At 41.3% G+C, this 7,602-nt stretch overlaps 1 protein-coding gene across 1 annotated transcript in view; it reads right to left on the reverse strand.

Annotated features, from left to right (window-relative positions):
- Positions 1-7,301, reverse strand: part of CACNA1E (calcium voltage-gated channel subunit alpha1 E) — a 456,683-nt gene extending 449,382 nt beyond the window's left edge. The window contains exon 1 of the mRNA XM_075287936.1: positions 7,056-7,301. The gene's annotated coding sequence lies outside the window, so the exon portion shown is untranslated. The remainder of the gene's footprint in view (positions 1-7,055) is intronic.
- Between the last annotated feature and the right edge of the window lie 301 nt (positions 7,302-7,602).

Below are 7,602 nucleotides of genomic sequence, written 5' to 3' on the forward strand. Positions count from 1 at the left end.
TTTGGTGCCTGATGTGCTATTTAGACTCTGTAATGTCCGTTGGGCGGTGTCAGACAGGGGGTGTGATTCAGAGCTCCAATAAGAGGCAGCCAATGTCAGAGCTCAGAGTCACACCCTTGTCTGCACTTCACAGTACTGATTCTATATCAGACACTAAATCTAACAGCATTGATTGCTCGGGAATGGTGGGAGCTAGGGAAAACATTTCAACTGTTCCAGAATCAGTGGATCAGTGACTGTTAATGGATTTGAAGAGCTGGACTTGTTAGAGGTGGTGAAAGGTTCTCTTTAAGTGACCAAAAATATTTCAGCTAATATAAAGAAAATAATGCAAAACAACAGTATTTAAGACAAGGCCCAAACTAAAGAACAAGCTAAAGTCCTACACCAAGTTTTTATTACACATCCAGAGGGTGATAGACTATGGCTACTGTAACGGTGTGAACCAAGAGGGCGCTGGAGAGCGACACGAGAAACACGGTTCACCACACCCATACCTAGGATCCAACTCCAGAGACAGTGCTGCTGGTGACCTGCAGGAAGCAGATGGTCCGTGGACCAGTGGGAGACTGACAGGTGGTCTGTTCCAAGAGGACTGAGTTCTAAGTTGAAGATCAGTGTGAGAAACCCCAGTAAAACGTCTTGACCCCAGAAGGTAGTCAGGGTATAAGAAGTGAGGTCAAGAAGTTTTACTGGGGTTTCTCCTCAGCAATCTGGCTCACACTGAGCTTCAACTTGGAACCCTGTCCGACGGTTTCGAGGGGTGCCAGTGTTGGTAATGGGCAGCCCGAGGTCTGTTCAGTAACCCCGGGTCTGCCCCATGCCGTCCCCTCCACGTACCTGGTTGACCATGCCAAAAAGGAAGCTGCCAGCCCTGTGCATCTACACAGGCTGACAGCTTCCTATACACTGCAATATACGTGTAACACGTGTATTGCAGCGTACATCTAGTGAAGCAGAGATCAGCAGATCACTACTTCAATCCCCCATGGGGACAGAAAAAAAAGTTATAAAAAAGTAAAAATAAAAAAGTTTAAATAAGTTTAAAATAAATTAGAAATAAATAAAGCCCCAAAAATCCCATTTTCCCATATAAAATATTTTATTATGTAAAATAAAGAAAAATAAAACATTACATATTTGGTATCGCCGCGTCCGTAATAACCTGAACAATAAAATTAAAACATTAACCCGAACGGCGAACGTCATAAAAAAAAAACCCGTAGAAAACCGCACAAACTAATGATTATTCACTACTTTCCCTTACAAAATGTTCAATAAAAAGTAATCAAATGGTCTGATGAAAACCAAAATGGTACCAATATAAAGCAGAGGTCATCCAGCAAAAAATAAGCCCTCAACCAGCTGTTTCTACCGAAAAATGAAAATGTTATGCCTTTCAGAAGATGGCGATGCAAAAATAATTGATTTTTTTTCCCCTGAATTGAATTTTATTCTGCACAAATAGCAACGCATTAGAAAATCATATAAATGAGGTATCGCCGTAACCGTACCGACCCGCAGAATAAAGGTCACATGTTACTTATGCTGTACGCTGCACGGGGAAAAAAAATAAATGCTAAAAAGCAATGCCAGAATTGATGTTTCCTTTTACATCCCACCCAGAAAGAGTTAATAAAATGCAGTCAATAAGTTACAGGCCCCAAAATAGTGGCATTGAAAAGTACATCTAATACCGCAAACACCAAGCCCTCATATGGCCACATTGCCATAAAATAATAATAAAAACCTAGCTTGTACAATGTGAAGACAAAAACCCTAAAAGTCGCCAAATCATTGGGACATAAGTGGATTCGACTATAAGGAAATGTGTAAGCTGTGCAAGCGTTTTCAGGGGACACCCCATATTTAGAGCTTATGAGAGAGAATACACCAGCGCTGACCCCCCAGAATGCCCCTCTTCCCCGTCCGTGTCATAGGAGCTAGTGGGAAAATAGAATGGGATTTGGTGTACCCAATTTACTCCGCACAGCTTACACATTCACTTCTGGGTTACTAATGCTCACTACAGCACTTGATAATTTCTTTGAGGGGTGCGGTTTTCAAAACGGGGTCACTTTCTAGAGGTTTCCACTATTTTGACACCTCAAGGGCTTTTGTAAATGCGACATGGTTCCTGAAATTGATCACAGCCAGATCTGCCCTCTAAAAGCTCCTTGGCGCGCCTTCCCTTCTGCGTCTCGCTGTGCGTCCATATATTAGTTTACACCCACAAGTGGGGTACTATGGTAGTCGGTAGAAGTTGCATAACAAATTGTGGGGTGCGTTTTCTCCTTTAACCCCTTGTGAATGTGCAAATTCTAGGGCTAAATGAAAATATTAGTAAAAGAAAATCAAATGTGTAAATTTCACCTCCATTTTGTCTTAATTCCTGTTAAGCACTTATAGGGTTAAATTACTAGGTATATGTTGTTTTGGCTTATTTAAGGGGTGCAGTTTTGAAAATGGGGTGACTTATGGGGGGTTTTAATAAAAAGGGCTTTCAAAACCTCTTCATAACTGGATTAGTCCCTTAAAAAATGGGTTTGGAAAATTTCTTGAAAATTTTGAATATTGTTGTTTCACTTGTAAACCTTATAATGTCTGTAAAAAATAAAAGGATGACTAAAGTTTGATGCCGACATAAAGCAGAGATCTGGGACATGAGATTTATGATATAATTTTGGCGGTCTGACTATGCAATGCACATCATTTCAAACTTTATAAAATGCATATTTTTCAAAATTTCCACCAAATTTTCTATTTTTCATAATTAAAGACAAAACATATGAACCAAAATTTACCACTAACATGAAGTACAATGTGTTACGAAAAAACAATCTCAAATTCACTTTGGTAAGTTAAAGCGTTCCAAAGTTATTGCCACATAAAGTGACACATGTCAGTTTTGAAAAATCGACTTTGGTCAGGAAGTCAAAAACTGCCATTGGCGGGAAGGGGTTAAAAATTGACAGATCATCAAAAAACGGATGGAAAAAAAGTGACTCAATGGAAAACGGACGTTAAAAACTGCTAGTTTCTGGGGTTTGTGGTAATTTTTTTCACTGTCTGTTCACTATCTATATATCCAATGGCTGCTTAGATGAATGCACCCCACCATACCACAGCAGCAAGGAAAGAGTTAAAGGACGTCCATGTCACATGAAGTCATCCTCCAGTTTCTGCATGAATACAACCTATTGATTGTACGTTACGTATCTACAGTAGTTCTCAGTTGCCATGTACACTTCTTAAGAGCAGGCCAAGCAGTCATTATTTCCTTGCAATATTTCCCCATAATATCTTGCACCGAGCACATTTTTCCACCATATAGAAGTAAAGGGTAACAGATTCTCGCTCACAGGCCACGTACCACCCACTTTCCGTGGACTTTACACCCCAATCCCAGGATGTTCTTCAAGTGAAGATAATTGCATAAAATAGTTATTATTATTGATCTTCATTATCTGCTGGATCCATGCACAATTCTGCATTACTGACCTAGGAGGAAACTTTGCTTGTGGGAATAGATTGCAAGAAGTACAATAAGTAGTGGCATGCGGGGAAATCAGCAGGAAAGAGTGAGTAGGGGTTAAATTGTTAATAAAAACTCCACTCACATGAGCACTGTAACCGATCACTACTTACTGGATTACCGAGGTCAGTGATTGGCTGTAAAGCTCATGTGCCGGGTCATCATTCCTGGAAAGCAAGCGGGTCTACCAGAGCGTCAGCCCTGGATCAGCAGGGAATATAACAGGTGAGTGCTGAGAGTTTTTTAAAATTTGTAACATTTGCTGTTGCCAAGCTTTATTTTTTTCCATTCCAGTTGCCTGGGATTTACAAAAGTTTGGCAAAGATGATATAGCCGCACTTTCCAGCACCATCTCTGAGGAAAGCGACTGGTCATGTCCACCGGTGTAGCTATACGGGTTGCAGTGGACACAGCTCTGACCGGTTCCAGAAGCCAAAGAGGCCAGAGGTCACTCTCATCACACCGGGGTCAGATAAACTTTTTTAATCTCTTTTCTAATTTCATTTAAGGTCTACTAGTCTGTCCATAGTAAATGTATTCCCCTTGCCCCCTGGTGCACTGGAGGGAGACTTATGATGCACAACCTTCCACTGTCAGAAAGGAGAAAACAAACCCTTTCTTGGTAAAAATAACAGTTGGCCAGCAGCATATCATGAAGGAAGAATTCTGTGGGGAAGGTAATGGCCTATATGGGGGAAACAACGGGGTATGGGAATGGTGGGAAGTTTGTGTGCAAATACATGTTGCGAACAAGTTCTCATAGGTGTCTGGGACCAGATAAAGAAGGACAGAGAAATGCTGCTAAAATGTATGGATGGCACATGGCGTAGTTTGGCACATGGTCCAAGCGGAGTTTTTGCACCAGGGACCATGAGCCTTTATTTACACGGTGGGGACCATCATAATAGCAGCACTGGGGCAATGGGGGATTGAACAAGAGAGTAGAGGGGTACTTTATTGTGTCCTATTCACTGCTATTTGCCAGTTTTATATCAATCCCAGACAAACTCTTTAAGTCTTGGAGAGTCCCTTTAACTATGCAAATTTATGCTAAATAAGTTCTTTGGAAAGCTGGATAGCAATTCCTATGCGTGCTAATGGCTTATAATACAAGTTATGACTATGTTGGGGTTAGGATTGAGCCGATCTTGATATTTCAGGATCGATTTTAAAATCCGATTTCCGATCATTTTCCAGTCAATCGTGATTGTGAAATTTGCTCGATCGGGATTCGATCTTTTCTGATCCCGATCGCTCAGCCCTAATTGGGTAGGGTAGGGTTGAGGCGATCTTGAGATTTCAAAATCCGATTTACGATCATTTTCCAGCCGATCCTGATCGCGATCGCCGATCGGGATCCAATCTTTCCCGATCTCAATTGCTCAACCCTAGTTGGGGTGTCCTCTTAGTCATTATCAGAGTAGGCACTTTCTTAAATTTGTAAGGTGGTCACCAGGACCAGTACTTTTACTGACCCAAACTTAGACCCACATTATTGTGATCCAGGCCGGTAGAAGGTATACTGATCTTGTACCCATAACAGAGTCATGGACCTACAGGTCTAATCCCGTTCCCGTTGAAGAAAATGACAGTTCAATTCCCCCCCTGAGCCGGCAGATAACAGAGAACAATAGACTACATCCAACTGCACAGCAAACAGAGATAAAATAGACGTCGGGATTAGTGTCTCTTTAAAATGAGCCAAGACTAAAACTGAAGACGCAAAATCCTATAACGAACTACACAAAGATAATTAAATCCATTCAGCTCATCTTCCCCCAATGATCCGGACTGCCGATTGCATGCAGTCTTTCGGCAGGTGGCAGAACATGTAGGGGGTCATTTTAATTATTGGTGTCTCTTTTAATGCTACTTACCTACCACAGAGGGCTGCGCTGGAAAAGATAAAATCCCATGGGAAGCCGAACTGTCAATCACTGCCCCATAAAGTCACACCCCACTAAACAGGTGCCTGTGCCAATGGCGGAGCTGGGATTATAAACTAGCTGTGCTACCCAAGAGGCTCTGACAGCCGGGGCTTCACCGTATCACCGGAAAACTGTCTACTCTCAGATAAGAGGGTTGATGACAAAATTGTCCAGAGGGCGCAGTTTCTAGATTCGGGGTCAGCTCTCTTAAATGAGTTCTCAAATATTAGTACATGAGCATTCATTAACAAATTAGTATGCAAATCCAGGGCTGGTAATTAGAATATGGTCTGCTTTCCAAATTAATTTGCAGACATCTTTTTTTTTTTCTGCAAGATCGATGGCGAGTTAACTCTATTGTAGCCAAAATCGTAATGCATTGGATTTCACCTGTTGCTAGATGTCACTTTCAGTTACTCAGCATAGTACGAGCCGGTTTACCTAGTGACTAGGGATAACCTAAAATGGGCTCAGCAACCTGTGGTTGGTGAAAAGCAACAGGTAGAAAAGCTAGGCATGCTGGGCCTTGTGGTTCAGCGATAGCATTAAAGTCATAGGTACTTCCAATATAATCCCATCTAAAGTGAACAACCCCTTGACTTGGGATAACTCACTAGTCGTGTAAGGGTTAATCCACGAACCGAGCTGCACAAAACCGTATCCCGGCTTTAATTAACGGCAGATTTGTAAAGCCGCCGCATATTTGCTGTCTTTCATGTGAACCCCGAAAATTCAGTTGTCATAGCAATGATTTCTACAAACCAGAAAATCCCGAATTCAACACGCTCAGAACTAGTAAACAGTCTAGAAAGGTCATGAACGCTGACGGATCCAGATAAAAAATAAAAAAAAACGCAACGGACATCAGCTCCATCAGATAGATCTACAAAAGCCTATGCAGCACTGAAGTTTACAGTGTATCGCAGCGACGTGGCGAATAAATGCAAATTACCTGGCACAATTATAAATAGCAAGTAACAGACAACGCGCCGTGCACTCCCAAGTCTATAAAGTTGCAAAAAGAATCTACATTGGTATAATGTCAGGAAATAACTATGGCAAAGGGATGGGGGGAGGCGATGGCGAAGTCGGATCATAAGCGGTTAAAGATAACGGTAAACTTTATAACAGTCTATGCAATAAATATATATGACATATATAAGAGTATGTACAATACATATATATTATATACAGTATATGACATATTAGCAGTGCAGCCTGAAGTCAGTGCATCTTGCTCTACCAGTATATATGTATATATATATATATATATGTAACTAAGAAACTAAACAGCAAAGGGTTAAGCACGAGATCCAATTGATTTGTCATTTTCATTGCAAAAAAACCACAATTATTATTTCTGCGCTAGAGATGGGTTTTGTCAGCAAGATTTGTTAAGAGAGCAATTTCCTGAAGCTGTCATCACAACAGGTTGTATTAGCAGCTCCAGCCAAAGGGATCCGATCTGGATTCTCTAACCCAGTGAAATACTAATAATAATAATCATAATCATCACTATCTCTTATTGTAAGGCAAATTAAAGAGAAGATCCCACCGGCTTGACATGCAATAAAAGAGACATAGCAGCTTACCTTGATTTAATTCATGGTTTCTCCGGGTATAGCTTGGTGAGGGTGTGGGTTATGCCAAAGGAAATAATTTCTAATATAAAAGGATTTAAAAAAAAGCCAGGAGGAGAGACGGGGAAAAAGGGAGGAGAAAAAAAAGCAGGAGGGAAAAAAAGAATGAGAAAGAAAAGAGAGAAAAGACAGTTTCTCCTGCCCACACTGAAATAGGAAATCACTGAGAAGGGAAAGCATACACATGAACATACCAGAGGGGGCAGACAGGGTATGAACACACAGCCGACAACTACAGCTAAATAAAAGCACAAATCAAAAAAAAATCCCCGGCACACGTGAAGCCGGAGCGGTTGGGGGTGAACCGAGGGGTTCTGCATTTTTATAATGAGTGTGTTAGATAGTTGCCTGCCTGCTCATGTGGGTCAGACAGGGTGTACGCTATATACTGACCTATATGAATCACTGGGAACATGTGATCCTACAAAGGAACATCAGCTCTTATTCCTAAGGAAAACTACAGAGACTTTGCCATAACAAGCACTTGGTTCCATTCACA

The sequence above is a fragment of the Leptodactylus fuscus genome, chromosome 9, assembly GCF_031893055.1.
Source record: "Leptodactylus fuscus isolate aLepFus1 chromosome 9, aLepFus1.hap2, whole genome shotgun sequence".
NCBI classification, from domain to species: domain Eukaryota; kingdom Metazoa; phylum Chordata; class Amphibia; order Anura; family Leptodactylidae; genus Leptodactylus; species Leptodactylus fuscus.